The 22116-nt window shown below is 45.5% G+C and overlaps 1 protein-coding gene across 3 annotated transcripts in view; it reads right to left on the bottom strand.

Annotated features, from left to right (window-relative positions):
- Positions 1–22116, bottom strand: part of HDLBP (high density lipoprotein binding protein) — a 783060-nt gene that overhangs the window by 106258 nt on the left and 654686 nt on the right. The window lies entirely within an intron of this gene.

The following is a 22116-nucleotide window of genomic DNA, read 5'->3' as shown; positions in this document are numbered from 1 at the left end:
TGGTCAATATTCTCAATGGAGACAGGTAAATAGTGGGGTTCCCCAGGGGATTGCTGCTTTTTAACATATTTATCATTGATCTAGAGATGGGAATTATTAGTGAGAGAATTAAATTTGTTGATGACAAAGTTGTTCAAAGCTGTTAAATCACAAGAGGATTGTGAAAAATTACAAGAGAGACTGGGCGTCAAAATGGCAGATGTTTAATGCGAGCAAGTGCAAAGTGATGCATGTGGGAAAGAGGAGTCTGCTCAGGAAGAGGATCTAGGTGTCATTATTGAGGATATGTTGAAACCCTCAGCTCAATGTGTGGTGGTTGTTAAGAAAGCAAATAGAATGTTTTCCACTTCTTTCCTGATAATTGGTAACATGAAATATTGCTACACCTTGGTTTTTGGCCAGGTACTGAATTGGCCACCATGAGAACGGGCTACTGGGCTTGATGGACCCTTGGTCTGACCCAATAAGGCTATTCTTATGTTATTATTATATAGCCTTTGTATTGCTCTCTGGTATGGCTGCATTTCGAATACTATGTGCAGTTCTGGTCGCCATACATTAAAAAAAAAAAAAAAAAAAAAGATATAGCAGAATTAGAAAAGGTACAGAGAAGGGCGACAGAAATGATAACATAAGAACATAAGAACATAAGAAGCGCCATCTCCGGATCAGACCTTCGGTCCATCTAGTCCGGTGATCCGCACACGCGGAGGCCCTGCCAGGTATACACCTGGCTTACCCTATAGCCAACCATATCTCTATATGCCTCTCTCAAGGAGATATGCATCTAGTTTGCCCTTGAAGCCTAGGACTGTCGATTCTGCAATAATCTCCCCTGGGAGAGTATTCCAGATGTCAACCACTCTCTGTGTGAAGCAGAACTTCCTGATATTAGTCCTGAACTTGCCCCCCCTTAGCTTCATTTTATGTCCTCTTGTCCGTGTCAAATTGGACAATGTAAATAATCTTCTCTGCTCTATTTTGTCGATTCCTTTCAGTATTTTGAAGGTCTCGATCATATCCCCACGCAGTCTCCTTTTCTCAAGGGAGAACAATCCCAGTGTTTTAAGTCGATCCTCATATTCCAGTTTCTCCATACCCTTCACTAGTTTAGTTGCTTGCCTCTGCACCCTCTCCAGCAGTTTTATATCCTTCTTTAGGTAGGGAGACCAATGTTGGACGCAGTATTCCAAGTGGGGTCTGACCATTGCCCTATAAAGCGGCATTATAACTTTCTCCGATCTACACGAGATTCCTTTCTTTATCATGCCCAACATTCTATTTGCCTTATTTGCCGCTGTCGCGCATTGTGCCGACGGCTTCAGGGTCCTATCTATCAGTACACCCAGATCCCTTTCTTGTTCACTTTTTCCCAGAGTTGCACCTGACATTCTGTACTCGTATTCCTTATTTTTACTGCCTAAATGCATTACCTTGCATTTCTCCACATTGAACTTCATCTGCCATTTCTCCGCCCAGTTTTCTAACCGACACAAATCGCTCTGGAGTTCCTCACTGTCCTCCTGCGATCTGATTTCCCGGCAGAGTTTTGTGTCGTCTGCAAACTTGATGATCTCACTGGATGTTCCGTTTTCCAGGTCATTGATATAAATATTAAAAAGGATCGGCCCAAGTACCGAGCCCTGGGGTACACCACTAGTCACTTTCTCCCAGTCGGAGAACTTCCCATTTATGCCCACTCTCTGCTTCCTATTTTCCAGCCATTTGCCTATCCATCTTTGTATATCTCCCTCTATGCCATGGCTTTGTAGTTTCCTGAGAAGTCTTTCATGTGGAACTTTGTCAAATGCTTTCTGGAAGTCCAAGTATATTATGTCCACCGGCTTTCCACTATCAATTTGCTTGTTCACGGTCTCAAAGAATTGGAGTAAATTCGTCAAACACGATTTCCCTTTCCTGAATCCATGTTGACTGGGTTTCATCAAGTCGTGTGTGTCCAAGTGCTGAACTATGCTATCCTTGATCAGTGATTCAATCATCTTGCCGGGGACAGACATAAGACTCACAGATCTATAGTTGCCCGGTTCTCCTCTCGATCCTTTTTTGAAGATTGGCGTGATGTTCGCTTTCCTCCAGTCGTCTGGTATCTGACCAGTTCTGATTGACAGGTTTGCAAGTTTTTGCAATAACTCTCCGATTTCAACCTTCAATTCCTTCAAGACTCTCGGGTGAATTTCATCCAGTCCAGGGGATTTGTCACTTTTAAGTTTGTCGATCTGGTAGTATATCTGATCTAAGTTCACTTCAACTGTGGTGAGGCTGTCCTCTATTTCTCCTGTAAACAATTTCTCCGCTTCAGGTATTGTTGAGGTGTCCTCCTTCGTAAAGACGGACGCAAAGAAGGAATTTAGTTTGTCTGCGATTTGTTTATCTTCCTTGATGTACCCTTTTCTTCCCTTGTCGTCCAGGGGTCCCACTGCCTCTTTTGCAGGTTTTTTCCCTTTCACGTATCTAAAGAAGGGCTTGAAGTTTTTAGCCTCCCGGGCTATTTTTTCCTCATAGTCCTGTTTTGCATCCCTCACCGCCTTGTGACATTTCTTCTGTTTATCTTTATGTTTGTTCCAGGCTTCGGTTGTCTTCGTGCATTTCCATTTTTTGAAAGAGTCCTTCTTTTCTTTTATGGCTTCCTTCACCTGTATGGTAAGCCATGCCGGTTCTCCTTTGCCTTTAGTTCTCCGATCTTTGGAAATCCTCGGAATGTAGAGATCTTGTGCTTCTGCAATAGTATTTTTCAATAGGCACCATGCCTGATCTACTGTTTCAAGTTTGTCCACCATCTTCTCGAGTCGTTTTGTTACCATGGCTCTCATGCAATCGTATTTACCCTTTTTAAAGTTTAAGGTGGTGGTTAAGGTTTTGGTATGTTTCCCTTTCCCGATGTCAAGTTTAAAGTTGATTACATTGTGATCACTCGTTCCCAGTGGAACCATGACTTCTACTTCTGTTATCAGTCCCGTGAGACCATTTAGGACCAAGTCCAAGGTGGTGTCTCCTCTTGTCGGCTCTTTTACCATTTGCTCCAGGAAGCAATCCCCTAGCACCTCCAGGAACTTGGCCTCCTTGCCGCAGTTGGAGGCTCCTAGTTTCCAGTCTATTCCTGGGAAATTGAAGTCTCCCAATATAACTACATTGCCTGTCTTGCATACTTGTTTGATTTCCTCCATCATTTCTGAGTCAGTGACCTCCGCCTGTCTTGGGGGACGATAGTAAAGGCCAATTTTTGTATCTGCACCATTGTGACCAGGAATTTTGATCCAGAGGGACTCCAGCTTCTCTTTCCTGTCTGTTGTAATCATTCCAACAGAATCTATTCCTTCCTTAACATATAGGGCAATACCTCCACCTTTCTGCCCTTCTCGATCCCTTCTATATAGTTTGTATCCCTGTAGTACTGTGTCCCATTTGTTTTCTTCATTCCACCATGTTTCTGTTATGCCAATGATATCCATGTTCTCATGTCTTGCTATCGTCTCTAGTTCTCCCATTTTGTTTCCTAGACTTCTAGCATTTGTATACATACATCTAAGTTCCCTTTGTGTTACCTTTTTGGACCTTCTACTCTTGGCTGTCCTTACAGTCTCATTTACGGTATCCTTTACTGCTCCTGTGTTGTCTCCCATGTTTGCTGTGTGGTCATCCCCTCCTGTGTCTGAGTTGTCCCTTCCTGCTTGTTCTCCTTTGTTGGCTGTGAGGTCGACCTCTCTTGTGTATGAGTAGTAGTCCTTTGTTTCTACGTCGGGGCATCCTGTTGTCCGTGCCATCGACCGGTGGTCGACTGTCGGCTTTCCCCTGTCCTTCAGTTTAAAGCCTTCTCTATTGCTTTCTTCATGTTGCCTGCCAAAACTCTTGCTCCTTCCTTGTTGAGGTGTAGTCCATCCCTTCTGTAGTACTTGCTTTTTCCCCAGAACGCCGTCCAGTTGCGCACGAAGTCAAAACCTTCGTCTTCGCACCATCGTCTCATCCAGGCGTTGATCACTTGCAATTCCCCTTGTCTCTTTCCATCTGCTCTTGGTACAGGGAGGATTTCAGAGAAGGCCACCTTCACCTCCCTGATCTTCAATTGTCTTCCGAGTGAGCGGAGCTGGCCCTTCATCTCTTCCCTGTCATACTTCCGCCCGCTCACATCATTTGTTCCCACGTGGATAAGCACAGCTGTGTCCACTCCCCGTGCGCCATCTATGATCCTGGAGATCCTGTTGGTCACATCCTTTACTCTTGCTCCAGGCAGACAGGTGACGACCCTGTCCTCTCTTCCTCCTGCGGTGTGGCTGTCCACGTGTCGTATAATGGAGTCGCCTACAATGATCCCCATCTTCTTTATTCGGGAGTTCCTTGGGGGGCGTAGGTCCACGTCCTTGGAGTAGGGCCAGTCATCTTCCTCCAATGATACTTCTTTGGATGGGGGGACATCTTCCTGTGCTCTCACTATTCCTCCTGGTGTGCGGTTGTCTCCAACCTCGTCTTCTTTTTCTTCTGTGTTTGCATGGGTGTCTTCTCTCCTCACATGGGTTTCCTGAGTACAGATTTCCAGCCCTGATAAAAGGGATGGGACAACTTCCCTATGAGGAAAGGCTAAAGCAGTTAGGGCTCTTCAGCTTGGAGAAGAGTGCTCAGGGGTGATATGATAGAGATCTATAAAATGAGCAGAGTGGAAAAGGTAGATGTGAATCGCTTGTTCACTCTTTCCAAAAATACTAGGACTAGAGGACATGCGATGAAGCTACAAAGTAGTAGATTTAAAACAAACCGGAGAAAAATTTCTTCACACAACGTGTAATTAAACTCTGGAATTAAACCAGAGAATGTGGTGAAACCAGTTAGCTTAGTGGGGGGTTTAAAAAAGTTTTGGATAATTTCCTAAAAGAGAAGTCTATAGGCCATTATTGAGATGGCTTGGAGAAATGCACTGCTTATTCCTAGGATAAGTAGAATAGAATCTATTTTGCTACTTGGGATCTAGCTAGGTGCTTGGAACCTCTGTTGGCCACTATTGGAAACAGGATACTAGGCTTGATGGACCTTCGGTCTGTCCCAGTATGGCAATTCTTATGTTCACCAGTAAGTGACTGCAAAGTCTCACTTGTTTGTTTATATACGTGACAACCATTGCATTGTTAGAGAACACTCACTGGAACTGCCTTAAAATCTTGGGCAAAGGCCTCCAGAACATAAATTGCCCTGAGCTCCAGATGGCTGATGAACTAAACTAAACTAAACCTTGGGTTTATATACCGCACCATCTCCACGAATGCGGAGCTCGGCACGGTTTACAGGAAGAAAGATGAGAGAGGAACTACAGTGGAGAGATTAAAGAGTTAGGTGTAAAGGGGGAAGGTGAGAGGCCTAAAAGGGGGGAAGTGTTACAGTTTTGAGAATAGCCAGGTTTTTAGGTGTTTGCGGAAGAGTTGGAGGGAGCTTGAGGTTCGGAGAGGGGAGGTGAGGTTATTCCAGATCTCAGTGATTCTAAAGGGGAGGGATGACCCAAGTTTGCCTACATGGGAAATACCTTTTATGGAAGGGAAGGATAGTTTAAAAATTTGGGAGGATCTGGAGGAAGTAGGGGTTGGGGAGTTCCAGGATAGAGGGATAACGGCAGGAAGGATGCCATGTAGGATCTTGTAGGCCAGACACGCACATTTGAAGTGGATCCTGGGGATTACTGGGAGCCAATGGAGCTTAGACAGGAGTGGTGAGACGTGATCAAATTTGCTTTTCGCAAAAACAAGCTTAGCTGCGGCGTTCTGAATCCGCTGAAGTCTGTGGAGGCTTTTCTTGGTTAGGCTGAGGTAGATAGAATTGCAATAATCCAATCTGGAGAGGATGATGGATTGTACTAGGACTGCAAAGTGTTTTTGGTGAAAATAGGGTCTGACTTTCCTTAGCATGTGAAGGCTGAAGAAGCATTTCTTCACCAGGGATTGGAGATGTTCGTTGAAGGATAGAGAAGAGTCTAAGGTGACACCCAGAACTTTGCTTGAGAACTCGAGCTGTAATGGGGGGCCGGTGGACAATGGGATGGAGGAAGGTAGATGGTCTAATTTTTGGCCGAGTCAAAGGAGTTTTGTTTTGGACTCGTTTAGTTTCATATGCATTGTGAATGCCCAGGATTGGAGGTTCTTTATGCATGAGGATATGTTCGTGGAGAGGTTAGTGAGGTTCGAGTCGGTCTCAAGGAGGACGAGGATGTCATCAGCGTAAGTGTAAAGAGTTTCAAGGGGGGATAGTTGGAATAGTTTCAGGGAGGACATGTAAATGTTAAAGAGGATTGGGGAGAGGGGTGAGCCTTGTGGGACACCACAAGTCGGGATCCAGGGGGAGGATGAGGTGCCGCTCATGTTAACCATGTAAGAACGGGAGCGCAAGAATTTGGAGAACCAATCAAGAACTATGGAGCTAATGCCTATCTCGGAGAGTTGGAAAATTAGAATGTCGTGGTGGACAACGTCAAAAGCTGCGGAGAGGTCGAATTGTAGAAGGACAGCAAACTTGTTACGAGAATGCAGTTGCTGAACCTTAGAGATTAGAGAGGCCAATAGGGATTCAGTGCAGAAGTTGGGTCTGAAGCCATATTGGTAAGGTAAGAGGATGGAGAATCTTTCTAAGTAGGAAGAGAGCTGGGTAGATATGATAGACTCGAGCAGTTTGGTGAGGAGAGGGATATTTGCTATTGGACGGTAGTTGGATGGTATGGAGGGGTCTAGGTCAGCTTTTTTCAGTAAAGGGGTCAATGCGATGTGTCCCATTTCAGTGGAGAATAGGCCTGATAATAGGGCAGAATTTATGAGTTTGGTAAGAGATGTGATGGCCTGTGCAGGGATTTTCTCAAATAGGTAGGAGGGAAATGGGTCCAGGATGCAGTTGCATGATTTTAACTTGAGGCAGAGTTTAAGGGTCTGAGAATCAGATATGAGCTCGAAGACAGTCCAGGATCTGTCGGCAGGGATGGGGTTGAGAGCAGCTAGGGTGGGGTTGGGTTCGGGGGGCACCAGAGAATTGTAGGAGATTGCGGGCGGGAAGGAGCGCCTTAAGGTAGAGATCTTATCATTGAAGAATTTTGCTAGGACCTCGGCTGAAGGAGATGAGGGAAGAAGGGTGGAGTCATTTTTAGTGGTTAGGGAGCGCCAAATGTTGAACAATGTGCCATTCTGGTTTTTGGATTTGGAGATCTTGTCTCCATAGAAGTTCTTCCTTGCTTTTTTTAATATTGAGTTGTAGAGTTTGATATTGACTCTCCAGGCCTGTCTGTCAGATGAGGATTTGGATTTTTTCCATTTTCGCTCTAAGGCTCGACATTTTTGTTTCAGGTCTCTATGGAGTGGAAGGTACCAAGGGGCTTTATGGGGATAGGTGATGGATTTAGTGGTTTGGGGGGGCGAGTGAGTGGTAGGTGGACTTGGAAAGGGCGATCCAGTTGTGCCAATTGTTTTCAGAGTCTGCAAGCTTGGGAATGGAGGGGAGGAGGTTGAGGAATTTGGTCCAGAACAGATCGCTCAAAATTTTTTTCCGGAAGGTAATAGAATTGGGGGATCGGGGTGGGGATCCAAGATGAGACATGAAGATGGGGAGGCAGAAGGCCCCTAGGAGATGGTCTGACCACGGGATGTATTCCCAACGGGTGTCTTCGGCAGACGTTTTATAAGCGATGAGGTCGAGGAACTGGATGAGGTCTAGGGTGTGCCCTTTTTCATGGGTAGGAGCGGATGTGGGGGGGGAGAAACCTAGGGAGATGAGGAAGTCATTGAATTCTATCGTGTCCTTGCTGGTGGAGTCGTCAAGGTGGAGATTAACGTCTCCGATGATTAGTAATCTTTGGAATTTGAGAAAGGCATTAGTTATGGTCTCGAAGACAAGGTTAGAGGAATTGGACCAAGGGATAGGTGGACGGTATAGTAACAGGATGCCCAGTGGGTGAGGACGGAGCTCATCATTGATTGAGGCTAGCATATATTCTAATCAAGTTCAAGTTCAAGTTTCAAGTTTATTTAACTCTTGATATATCGCCTATTTTAAATATTCTAAGCGATGTACATAATATAATAAAACATAGAAACATTAATATACATTTAAAAACAGCAAATTTCAATAATGACTAACAAGAAAGCGAGGAAAAGGGGGCAAAGTTACAATAAGGGCATAGGAAAAAAGGGAAAAAACGAAAGGTTGGGTAAATAGTTACAAGGCACTCTTTAAGAATATTAATTTAAACAAAGTAGATACATTAGAGTTTTAAAGGTCATAGGCGTCCCTAAACAAATAAGCGTGGGTGCCTCTCTCGAGGAGCTGAACATCAAAGAAGGCCACCTCTTTTGCGGTTGATTCTGGGTGAAAAGAGGCCTTGGTAGCCATGGGTGCAGAGTTCGTTTTGTGTGAAGAGGTCGTCTTTTGAGATCCATGATTCTGTGATGCACAGGAATCCAGGATCGAGGTCCTCAAGGAGGTCCTTCAGAATTTGAATTTTATTGCATGCGGATCTGGCGTTGCAGTAAAGGGTCGGGACCGGGGTGAGAGAGTTAGAGGCATGGCAGGGGAGGTTAGCATGGGGGACAGGCTTTAGAGAGGTGGGATTGACTTTGCGGGGGGTTTTTCTGGTGGGGTGATTCCTGGGGCGCGTCAGGGTGGGGATTCTGGTGCCAGGGCCAGAATTGTGACTATTTGAGGAGTCGAGCAGGTTGGGAGAGGGAGGTGTTGAGAGATGAGCAGAGCAGGAGTATAAGGACCCAAAGGGGTGGCTTCATGGTTTGTTTTTTTTGGTCAGAAAAGGGCCTTAGCAATGGGCAGAGACTAGTAACTGGACAAATTCCAGCGGAGGGGCTTAGCGATGGCTAATTGGGTAAGAGCCTTTATAATGCAATCAAGTAAACTGTACAGATCACGGTGGAATTTGAACATGGGAGACTTAAGCCAGGCAGGCAGAGTGGAGGCAGCGGACTGTAGGGGGCGGAGTTGGTCTCCTACGTCGGCCAATTCTTTCCCTTGCAGTGGCTGGAGCCGAAGAAGGGCTGAGCAGGAAAGATGGCAGTTTTTCAGATTTGAAGAATGGCTCAGCAAGGGCTGTTGGGGGCGGAGTTGGTCTCCCATGACGGCCAACTCCTTCCCTTGCGGTGGCTGGAGCCGAAGAAGGGCTGAGCAGGAAAGATGGTAGTTTTTCAGATTTGAAGAAACGGCTCAGCAAGGGTTGTTGGGTTCCCTGTGTCAAACAAGCTTGATTGTATGTCCCAACCCAGGAAAGCTGGCATCAGTTCTCACCTCTACCCTAAAAGAGATCAGCAGCAGAAATCCTTTGCTCAAATTCTTTACTGATATCCACCATCACAAGCTGTGCCTGGCCTCTGTCATCCATGGCAGATGAACATTGTAATCCAGGTAAACCAAAGACAAGAAGCTAAGAACCAATCATAGAAAAGGACACATGTGCACCCTCACCCAAAGAAACACCTCCGTTGCTGCCATAATGGACCCAGGCACTTGAACATAGTCTCCCATGTTCTCGGTCTGGGTTTCCAAAGGAGAGGCTGAATTTGATGCCTCAATTTCTGTGGTCTGGGAGTATGATGCTTTTCCTCTTCATATCAAAGTGTTCCCAGATATTCCAGAAACTGAAAAAGCGTTAATCTGCTCTTGTTAAAATGTGTCACCCAACCCAATGACTGCAGAAGATGCACAATTGTAGAAGTCACGATCTTGCTGTCTGAACATGACGAGGCTCACATAAGCCGATCGTAGAGGTAAGAGTGAAATCTGATCCCTTGATGGTACAGATATGCTCCACCATTATGACCTTGGAAAAAAATGTGCATGGCGCTGTTGCCAGGCTGAAGGGCATGGCCTTGAGCTGGAAGTGGCTACCAAAACCTGCTAATCACAGGAAGCACCGATATGGAGGCTAAATAGAATATAAAGGAATCTAGCATGGCCTGCACTGCTGATATTGTGGTGCCTTTAACAGGTAGACAGTAAGAAGAGAAATGCGACCAGGTAGCAGAATTTAAGCTTCTAACCCTCTTTGATAACATCCAAGACTCACTGGACTGATGTGATTTTGGTCCACTCCTCCAGATAACCTTGAAAGCACCCTTCAATTGTGAGAAAAGAATGGTGGATCTCTCTCACCTTACTGTCCAGTGTGGATAGCCATAGACACTCTCCCTAAGAGCCATATGCACTAAATAGGATCGGTAAGACCATGTGGGTCCACTCCAATACGATTTTTGGCTGATTTTAAGAGCTATTGATGCACTAAAATTTTGCACACAATAATTTGCACGGAGGTTTGTCGTAATCTCCATCTCTCTTGTCTGATTGATCACTGTGAGACCAACTCTCACACATGTGCAGAGTAGAGAGCTGCACGGGAACAGGCACCCTGCGAGTTCCCCCTTCGGGTCACGGGGATCCCGTGGGGACGTCCCCTAGGGTCGCGGGGATCCTGCGGGGTTTGATACAACTCGAGCCGCGTCTTCTTTTTCCTACCTGCCCTTCCGCAGCACACATAGCCGACCAGAAGTCTTCCCCGATATCAGCGGTGACATCGGAGGGAGGGCTTAAGCAAAGCCGTCCCTCCGACGTCAGTGCTGACATCGGGGAAGACTTCCGGTCGGCTATGTGTGCTGTGGCAGGGCAAGCAGGAAAAAGAAGACGAGCTTCGCGGCACATGGTCCTAGTCTGTTCCTTGGTATGAGAGAAAACTCGATATCCTGTTTAAAGTTTTCACTCATGGTTTTATTTTCTCTTCTGCTGTATTGTCTGGTGAGAAAAGTTAATCTTGATCGGAGGCAGGATCCCGGGTAGTAGGTTTCCAAGATCTTTTGATCTGGTCATGTGTTGCTACACCCCCCCTCCCTTAAAAAAAGTTACTCGAGAGCAGGAGGAATTTGCCGATCCGAACTCCCTCAGAGCTCTTTGGACCCGCTACGACCGAGTGGGGAGCAGGAGGCGCTAGGACGAATGTTTCTCATGTTGACAGTTTGCATCTCTGTAACTTCAGATCAGGCTCTGATGTTATTCAAGATAAGTTGCTTATCTTACAGTCTTTTTAAGTATTTTAAAAAAATGTTATTAATTAATATAGTAATAATGCAAAAAGGCATGAAAATACAATCGGATAAATAAAAATCTTATGCAACAGAGCAGCTATTGCACTAATGACAATTTTTTACATATTTATTTATTTTTAGTATTTATATGCCACCTATAGCCTAAATGGTTTAGATTCAGGTACTTAAATAATTTTTCCATATCGGTCTTGGCAGGCTCACTATCTAATATACCTGGGGCAGTGAAGGATTAAGGCCCAGATTCACTAAAGATAGCGACTCAATCGCTGTTGGTCAATTCTCTGAATGATTTTCAAACAGCGATTGATTCACTATCAAGTTTGCTTGCAAAACCCGATGCAAAATAGTCAAGCAAATGTTTGTGAATCAATCGCTTGGCTATTTTGCATGGGGTTTTACAAATTTGCGTGGCTGGATCGGAAAATGGGCAATTGAGGGGAAAAACGCATGGTGGGCCGTTTTGTGAATCGGGTTGGTTAGCAGCGATCGTCTCTAAACCTGACTTTAGTGGATTGGGGCCATAGGATTGAATCCGATCCGTGGCCGGGGTACTGATTCACGAAGCACCCTCATGCAAATGAGGGCGATCGGAATCACGCCCCTAACCAACCGCACGGATCGCTCACCAGCAATCCTGACGCATGCGCAGACCATCTTCTTTGCCTGTAGATGGCCTGCGCATGCACTAGCCCTCCGTGCCCGGCAGAGCTGGAAACTTATTACATTTTTACTTTACTACTTTTTTACTTCGCAAGCCCGTGGTTTTAACCTGCTCCGTGGTTTTAACCTGCTTTAAACTCGTGGGTTAAAACCACGGGCTTGCACTACGGGGAAGGGCAGGAGAGTCACAGCGCTGGATCGATCAAGAGCTGTCTCGGGGCCCCGTATGTCAAAGCCGCGACTGGTCACCTAAAGTTCACTGGCAGGGTTAAGGCTTTGAGCAGGAGAATCGGGGCAGAGAGCAGGGTTTTTTTTGGATCGGCCAGCCCAGTAGGTGTGCTTTCTTTAGTGAATCGCGTCCCTCCTACTTTGCATGCACAGATCGGAGGATGATCAGCCATGAGGATAGTAAATGGGATCGCAAAGTGGTCGGGACACGATCGGTGTCCTTAGTGAATCTAGCCCTAAGTGACGTGCCCGGGGTCACAAGGAGTAAGTAGTCCAGGGTATCTAAGCTAGACCAGACTTTTAATACATTGCAAGATGTTCCTAGCTTATCAAATATGGGAGAAGGGTTGAGTTTGATGGCTATTTTCCTTTCTTCAAAACATGAAATAATGGTAAAGGCACCTCTGTCATAGATGTGCAATAAATACAAGCCAGGACATCACAAAAGTAGTACTTAATTCATTTGGGCAAAAACATTTTAAGTCCACTTACCTTAAACAACCTGTCCACTTACCTTAAACTGAATTTATTGACTAAAATATGTTAGTTTTGGGAAATGTATATAGCAGATGTCTTTGTATTGTGTTCAAAAGAAAAGGAAATGCATTTCTGGTTTTATTTCTACATTGTTGAAGTACTTGCTGACCCTTGCTGTGACTGGTGGGGATCCCCAAGCACCGCCAGCAGAGGACCTCCTCTAGAGACGGCCAGAACTCCCCTCCACCAAGCACAGCAGTCACTGGCAGCATCCATGAGCCACTGAGGTGCCAGCATCTGCGACTCAGGGACGCTACTGCTGCCTGCCAAGCTTGGCAAAAGGGACCCCCGGCCAACTGCAAAGGAAGTCCTCAGCTGACAGCTTGGGGGTTCTCATCAGCTGAGTATTTATATTTTATATTTACATTAGAGGCTCTGGAAGAAACCAGTTTACAAAGTATGTATTCTTCCCAATTAATATTTCCAAATTAATAGTCTCTTTGCTTATTTGTAAATGGGTCTCTACCAGAGCCGTTAATTCAGTAGCATAATTAAATGAAATAACTATTTCTGAAGTTTATAGGGACGGGTGGGGACAGAGGGATTCCTCGTGGGAACGGAGGGATTCCTCGCAGGGACAGGTGGGATTCCTCACGGGGACGGGTGGGATTTCTGTCCCCGCACAACTCTCTAGTGCAGAGACAGCAGGAAAAGCATGAACTGCTGAGAGGCAGGGGAAGCCCCAAAGCAGCCTCATGTCACTCAGCTGTTCGGGGCAGGAAACCTTATATTTTTTCTTTATGGGCACAGATGCTGTGTTTGTGTTTCACACACACAATATCTGCACCATTATAAAATAAATAAAAGGCACTCCCCCCCCCCTGACAAACTGGCATTGGGGACAGACACCCCACCCAGTGAAAATCAGCAGAAGCCTGCTTGCTGAATTCCCTCCCCCCCTGTACGAGGAAAAATTGGTAGGTGGGATGCCCCCCCCTGTTATCAGGCGCCACCCCCATCCTTCTCCCCCCAAAAAGCAGGAGGATTGCCCACTCCCTCCTGCCACCAGTATCTTTTTCACAATTTGGGAGCAGGAGGGATGCGGTCCTATGCATCACATTTTGGATTGGCGGGCCTCGTAGCAGGCCCTCTTACTTGTGAAAAAGACAGCATCCCTCTTACTTGTGAAAAAAGTACTGGGTGATTTCAGGGTAGCATATCAGGTGGCAGGAGGGAGTGGGCATCCTTCCTATTTTTGTGGAAGGGGAAAGAGAGTAGGATGGTTTAGGGGTGGGCCTACTTTGCTAGGAAGGTGTAAGCATCCCCTCCTGCCATTTTTTCCTCGTGAAGTGCAGGGGTCGGCATGGCAGGAGGGCATGGGCATCCCTTCTGCCATTTCTGCTACTGCAGGGTGTGGAGGGGGAGTAGAGAATTCCATCAAATAAGGCAGTTCAGTCTCAATTTGGGCCATGGGAATACTACTGTAATGCAAAAACTTGAAGATAGAAAGGTGAAGCGAATAGAGTAACTTCCAACCAAACAAATCCTCACTCAGCAGGAAAAGGTATATAATGGAAGAACAGCCCAACTTGTATCTTTCTTCTCATTTCTTTATTGAAATTCTTCATAGAAACATTCTTGCTCCAAGCAATACTGCCCGACGGGACCCGTTTCGCCAACAATGGCTTTTCCAAGGGTTCCAGCAGGGAGCACTCATTTCAGCTTCCTCATACATTCAGCTTCCTCATTTTTGCTACTGCAGGGTGTGGAGGGGGAGTAGAGAATTCCATCAAATAAGGCAGTTCAGTCTCAATTTGGACCATGGGAATACTACCCCAAGATAAGGGTTGGTGATGCTATTTTAAATACACCCTTGCCACATAGGGACTACAAAGTCTCTTGCTGAGCTCAGCACTGCTACCTTAAAAGGACGGCTCGAGAACACTCTTGATTTTCATGACCTGAAGGTTCTTCAGTGCCATCCCCATTTCCACAGGGTTATCTTGGGTACTGCCATTAAAAGTGAATCCTTCCTGGGGAGCTGAAACCTGTCTCTCTCCTCAGTTACCTATGGGTTTAGGTGAGCTACTCACCCCACCTTAAGTCCCATATCAGGTGCAATCCATTCATCCAGAATTGGATCCTGTACTGTACATCCAGAAGCACAGGAAAAGCCTTTGGAGGACCCCCCTAAGGCTTTTCATAATAGAAGATAAGAACATAAGAATTGCCACTGCTGGGTCAGACCAATGGTCCATCGTGTCCAGCAGTCTGCTCACGCGGCGGCCCTTAGGTCAAAGACCAGTGCCCTGAGACTAGCCTTACCTGCGTACATTCTGATTCAGCAGGAACTTGTCTAACTTTGTCTTGAATCCCTGGAGGACGTTCCAGTTTTCTACCATTCTCTGGGTGAAGAACTTCCCTCCGTTTGTACGGAATCTATCCCCTTTTAACTTTAGAGAGTGCCTTCTCGTTTTCTCTACATTGGAGGGGGTGAACAACCTGTCTTTAGCTACTAAGTCTATTCCCTTCATTATCTTGAATGTTTCGATCATGTCCCCTCTCAGTCTCCTCTTTTCAAGGGAGAAGAGGCCCAGTTTCTATAATCTCTCACTGTACGTCAACTCCTCCAGCCCCTTAACCATTTTAGTTGCTCATCTCTGGACCTTTTCGAGTAGTAGTGTTCTTCTTCATGTACGGCGACCAGTGCTGGATGCAGTATTCCAAGTGAGGGCACACCAAACCAGGTACAGCAGCATGATAACCTTTTCTGATCTGTTCATGATCCCCTTCTTAATCATTCCTAGCATTCTTTTTGCCCGTTTCGCCGCCACCGTCCATTGCGCCGACGGCTTCATTGACTTGTCGACCAGTACTCCCAAGTCTCTTTCCTGGGGGATCTCTCCAAGTACTGCACCAGACATCCTGTATTCGTGTATAAGATTTTTGTTACCGACATGCATCACCTTACACTTATCCATGTTAAACCTCATTTGCCATGTCGCGGCCCATTTCTCTAGTGTGTTTATATCACGTTACAGGTCTTCGCATCCTCCTGCTTCTTCACTACTCTGGCCAGGTCTCAGAGGCTGCAGCTGAAGAATCCTCAAAAAAGAGCATAGACAAGGCCTCTGAAATCAAAGTGCTCAGTTCCTTCTTATGAACCCTGGGATCATCCCCCTCTGCTGGAAAAAGATCTCCCTCCTCTAAAGGCTCTTTTGGAGAAGGGATACAGAAACCCACTAAGGTCATCTGAGGAGGGGAAGGAGAGGATTCTGTCAGGCCAGTTCATAGAAACATGATGGCAGATAAAGGGCCCATCTAGTCTGCCCATCCGCAGTAACCATTATCTCTTTCTCTCTCAGAGAGATTCCACATGCCTATCCTAAGCCTTCTTAAATTCAGACAGTCTATCTCCACCACTTCTTCTGTGAGACTGTTCCATGCATCTAGCACCCTTTCTGTAAAAAAAAAAAAAAAAAAAAGTATTTCTTTGGATTACTCCTGAACCTATGCCGCCATAGCTTCTCTCTCCTGCCTTTCCTCCAAAGTATACAGACACAGATCTTCAAATCTGTCCCCCATACGCCTTATGACAAAGACCACGCTCCATTTTCGTAGCTTTCCTTTTTATATCTTTTTGAAGATACGGTCTCCAGAATTGTACACAATATTCTAAATGAGGTCTCTCACCAGAGTCTCATACAGGGACATCGATCCCTCCTTTTTCCTTCCTATGCACCCCAGCATCCTTCTAATTTTCACTATCACCTTTTCAATCTGTTTGGCCATCTTAAGACCCAACTCCCGTTCTTCTGTCACAATCACACCCAATCCCGCCCAAGTCACACCCAAGTCCCGCTCTCCTGTCATGCACATAAGTTCTTCACCCACTAAACTTTACCGTTCCTTTGGGTTTTTGCAGCCAAAATGCATGACCTTGCATTTTTTTGCATTAAATTTTAGCTGCCAAATTTCAGACCATTCTTCAAGCTTCACTATGTCTTTCTTCACGTTATTCACACCATCCTGGGTGTCTACTCTATTGCAGATTTTGGTATCTTCCGCAAAGAGGCAAATCTTACCTGACAGCCCTTCAGCAATATCACTTAAAATAATGTTTAAATAAAACAGGCCCAAGAACAGAACCTTAAGGCACACCACTGGTAACATCCCTGTTTTCAGCACTATCTCCATTGACCACAACTCTCTGTTGTCTTCCACTCAACCTGCTCCTGACCCAGTCCATCACTTTGGGACCCATCCCAACAGCACTAAGTTTATGACGTCTGTGTGGTACACTGTGATAGGCTTTGCTAAAATCTAAATACACCACATCTAGTGCATTCCCTCTACCCAATTCTCTGGTCACCCAGTCAAAGAAATTGATCAGATTTGTCCACTAAGATCTACCTCTTGTGAATCCATGTTGCCTCCGGTTCTGTAAGCCACAGGATTCCAGAAACATCACCATTCTGTGTTTTAGAAGCGTTTCCATTAATTTGTCTACCACAGAAATCAGACTTACTGGCCTGTAATTCCCTACTTCTTCCTTACTTCCTAAGGCACTGATTGGCTGGGGCGCCTCGGGCTCCTCCCTGGGGTGAGTGCCGCGCTGCATGCAGCATTTTATTTTATTTTTTTTAAACGCTGATGTCAGGAGGGAGTTGGTATCCCTCCTGCTTTTAATCTCCGGGGAGTGGAGGGGAGGCGCGTTTGTTTGTGGGGGAGGGAACTTTTTTTGACATCCGACATGTTAAAATCATGTATTAGTAAAACTTCCCTTTTTTAAGATATATTCTGAAGGTCTACTATTAAATCTCTGTCTACTTCTTCCGTCTATAAAGGAGGTCTGTATATCACATCAATGTAAATATATTTACCATTCCCTCTTTCCAAACTGATCCACAGGCACTGTTCCTTGCCCTGCAGTTCCTGCAATTGTGTGGCTTTAATATGATCTTCAACAACAAAAAGAAATCCAACCAGATCTGCAGAATAAACAGCGAAGCAGGAGAACAAACAAAAACTGCAGACAATGTACACGATGCAGGCAAAAATTTATTATCCCAAAATAAAATGCAGTAATATAAAAACCTTATTACCAACCAAGGGACCCAACACGGTCCGTGTTTCGGACAAACACCTTCATCAGGGGTCCTAATAAATAAAATACAATACTGAAATAATATAAACAATATTTAAAAACTTATAAACACTCAAAGAATATATGGTGATCAAAAAATAATAAAAATTATATAAAATAAACTAAAAGGGTGGTGTTGTCATGCCATACCTAAGAGAAGTGTGATGATGTGACAAAAAGAAGAGGAGATAAATACTTTAAAAACATATTGAAAGTAATAGACATAACTTAATAGAACAAAATGATTTACTAAACACAAGGAAAGAAACATGCAGTGAAACAAGGTTGATGAGAAATAAAAGTGAAAGCTAGAAGAACAGAAAAACAGAAAGACGTGACACAGAAGCGAACAAATGAGTCACAGTATACAAAAAGTGCCGGATTTGTAACATTGTTTTGTGATGAGAGGGCACCTACCATGGTAAATAAGGTATAAAGTATACCGCAAAAAATGAAGATAACAACTATCATAAAAAACATAAAGGCATCAAATAAAACCATAACATCATATAAAGATGTATAGAGGCATTGTATAAATATATGACTAATAGTTAAAAACTTACAATAAAATAAAACCATAATGAAAAAATGAAGATGAGGGTGACAGCTATCATGAAAGGCATTAGACATAACAGTATATGAAACGTGTAAACTACAAATAGAATCAAAAGATGATGTCATTTAAAAAAGGAAAAGAAAGTGACAGCTATCGTAAAAGGCATGAAACATACAACATAACAGCATATCAATTGTTTGACCTTACATATAAAATAGAATATAATATGTTTAAATTAAATCATAAAGTCAAATCATATGGTAATAAAATATGATGTTATTACAAAACCATGTCAATGAACAAGAGGAAAATGGGGGGGACAAGCTAATAGAGAACAAAGCTACATATTGGAAATCAGGGAATGAATGTTAACATCAGAAGTATGTTGAAAAAAATATATATAGAAAGGGTTTAAAACGGGAAAACTAATGTATAAAGAGCCAATGTTAGTGTTAAGTAATCCTAAACATTAAAAATAAAAAATTAAGTGCTCCTAATAGAAATCGATATGCAAAATGAAAAATAAAAAATATTAAAAACAAGGAATACTTGATTTGACCATGTAAGACAAAGTTATGAGCAATGGAACCAACATAGAGACCTGCAAATGCAACCATTCTTAAATAACATGCAGGTCAGACGGACCCAAGGCATAAAAGGTTAATGGTAACAACTAAAAGGGTTAAAAGAAGCAGGTTTGTAATAATAAGTTAGAAAAATGGTAATATAAGGTGTATAGCCTAAGATGGGAAAGCTGACATACAGTGATGATGCTAACCAAATGAATTATGATACAGCCTAAAGAATTCAAAAGGGCATAAACAAAACCATAATATATAACTGAGCATGGTGAATGACTATGCTGCCTAAAGGTAAAATCGCCAGACGCACAAAAAATATAAAAGTATGAAAAGGAACTTATCAATTGCCTGTATATTAAATTTGTCGAAAGTGCTGCCAAAAAGCACAGTTACTTACCGTAACAGGTGTTATCCAGGGACAGCAGGCAGATATTCTCACATGTGGGTGACGTCATCCACGGAGCCCCAACGCGGACAGCTTTTCAAGCAAACTTGAAAGAAATTTCAAGCCTGCTGTGCTGCACCACGCATGTGCATGCCTTCCCGCTCCACTAGAGGGCGCATCCCCACCTCGTGGTCCTCAGTTCCATAGCCAGCAAAGAAGCCATCCCCGGGGAGGAGGGCGGGTTGTGAGAATATGTCCCTGGATAACACCTGTTACGGTAAGTAACTGTGCTTTATCCCAGGACAAGCAGGCAGCATATTCTCACATGTGGGTGACGTCCAAGCCAACCAAAAAAGGGCAGGTGGGAGGATGGCAATTTAAGAAAACAGATTACGCAACACCGACTGGCCAAACCGGCCGTCGCTCCTGGACAGAGTATCCAGGCAATAATGGGAGGTGAAAGTATGAACCGAAGACCAAGTGGCAGCTTTACAGATGTCCTCAACAGGTGTAGACCGGAGGAAAGCCACAGAAGCCGCCATCGCTCAGACCTTATGCCCCGTAACCCGACCATGCAGTGCGAGACCAGCCTGAGCGTAACAAAAGGAAATACAAGCAGCCAACCAGTTGGACAAGGTGCGCTTGGAAACAGGACGTCCCAGCCGATTAGGATCGAAGGACAAAAACAATTGAGGAACCTTCCAATGACTGAGTGCGTTGAAGATAAAAAGCCAACGCCCTCTTACAGTCCAGCGTATGAAGCGCCACCTCACCGGGATGAGAGTGGGGCTTCGGAAAAAACACCTGAAGAACAATGGACTGATTGAGGTGGAAATCAGGCACAACCTTAGGCAAAAATTTAGGATGAGTGCGGAGAACCACCTTGTCATGATGAAATACTGTAAAGGGTGGATCCGCTACCAAGTCCTGCAGCTCACTAATCCGTCGAGCAGAAATGAGCGCGAGAAGAAAGATCACCTTCCAAGTCAGGAACTTGAGATGAGATTTATCCATAGGCTCAAACGGGGGTTTCATAAGTTGAGCCAAAACCACATTAAGATCCCAAACCACAGGAGGAGGCTTGAAAGGAGGATGGACGTTCAAAAGACCCCTCATGAAACGAGAAACCAAAGGATGAAGGGAGAGGGACTTTCCCTCAAGATGCCGATGGAAAGCAGCAATCGCACTAAGATGCACCCAAATAGAAGTTGTCTTCAGACCGGAATGAGACAAATGAAGCAAATACTCCAGGACCGAAGCCACAGGAACCGACACAAGGTCCAGATGATGAGAGGAACACCAAGATGAGAATCTAGTTCATTTTTGAGAGTAGCAAAGCTGAGTCGAGAGTTTGCGAGAAGCCTCCAAAACCTCCCGGACTGACTGAAATAAAGGAACAGAAGTCAGGGGGAAAGGAACCAAGCTGTCAGATGTAAGGGCTGAAGATTGGGATGCAAAAGAGAACCCCGACTCTGAGACAGCAGAGAGGGAAAAACAGGCAGAAGTAGAGGCTCCCTGACACTGAGTTGAAGAAGCAGGGAGAACCACGGCTGGCGAGGCCAACGAGGCACAATTAGAATCAGAGTGGCCCGTACAGACTTGAGATTTACAAGTGCCCTCAGGATCAGAGGAAAAGGTGGAAACGCATAGAGGAACTTCCCTCCCCAATCGAGAAGAAAGGCATCGGCCTCGAGACAATCCGAGGAGTACATCTGTGAACAATAGAGAGGCAGTTTGTAATTCACCGGGGAGGCGAACAGATCTATCTGAGGAGTCCCCCACCGGTCGAACACCTGTTGCAGGACCCGAGAGTGCAGTGACCATTCGTTTGGCTGAGTTTGTCCGCCAGACAGTTCCGCTCTCCTTGAATGTAAACCGCTCGCAGGAAGATGTTTTGGGAAATCGCCCACTCCCAAAGACGAAGAGCCTCCTGGCACAGGGACCAAGAGCCCGTCCTCCCTTGCTTGTTCACATAATACATCGCCACCTGGTTGTCTGTCCGGACTAGAACTACCTGATCGTGAAGCAGGTGGCGGAAGGCCCAAGCAGCCAGATAAATGGCTCGAAGCTCCAAAACGTTGATGTGACAACGACGGTCCGCCGCTGACCACATTCCCTGAGTATGCAGACCGTCGAGATGAGCCCCCCAAGCGTACTCCGAGGAGTCCGTGGTTAGGACCTTGTGGTGCTGAGGGGCGAGAAAGAGCAAACCCCTGGAAAGATTTGAAGAGTTGGTCCACCAACGTAGCAAGCGTCTCAAAGAGGGAGTCACCGTCACATGAGCGGAAATCGGGTCCCGATCTTGACGCCACTGAGAGGCCAACGACCACTGAGGGATCCGAAGGTATAAGTGGGCAAACGGCGTGACATGGACTGTAGACGCCATATGACCCAGGAGAATCATCAGGCGGTTCGCCGAGACCGAGGGCAGTAGCGAAACCTGCCGACTCAGGCGGACCAGAGTCTCCAAACGAGGAGGAGAAAGGAACGAACGGAGGTGAACCGTGTCCAGCACGGCCCCGATAAACTGTAGGGATTGCGAGGTGCACAACTGGGATTTGGAAAAATTCACCTCGAACCCCAGACGCTGAAGAAAGATGATAGTCTGTTGGGTCGCTAAGATAACCCCCTCCCTGGACGAGGCCTTGATCAGCCAATCGTCCAGGTAAGGAAAGACCTGTAGCCCTCAGGACCACAGGGCTGCTGCGACCACCACCAAGCACTTTGTGAAGACTCGAGGGGACGAAGCTAATCCGAAGGGGAGGACCCGGTATTGAAGGTGCAACTCCCCCACCTGAAAACGCAGGAATTTGCGGAAGGCGGGATGCACCGGAACATGGGTATAAGCCTCCTTCAGGTCGAGGGAGCACATCCAGTCCCCCTCGTCCAGCAGCGGGTACAGAACCAGAAGGGAGAGCATACGGAACTTCTCCCGGACAAGGTATTTGTTGAGCCGCCGGAGGTCTAAAATGGGGCGCAGGTCCCCAGTCTTTTTTGGGACCAAAAAG

This window comes from Geotrypetes seraphini, chromosome 9 (genome assembly GCF_902459505.1).
Source record: "Geotrypetes seraphini chromosome 9, aGeoSer1.1, whole genome shotgun sequence".
NCBI classification, from domain to species: Eukaryota; Metazoa; Chordata; class Amphibia; order Gymnophiona; family Dermophiidae; genus Geotrypetes; species Geotrypetes seraphini.
This window is presented reverse-complemented; position numbering and strand designations above follow the sequence as displayed.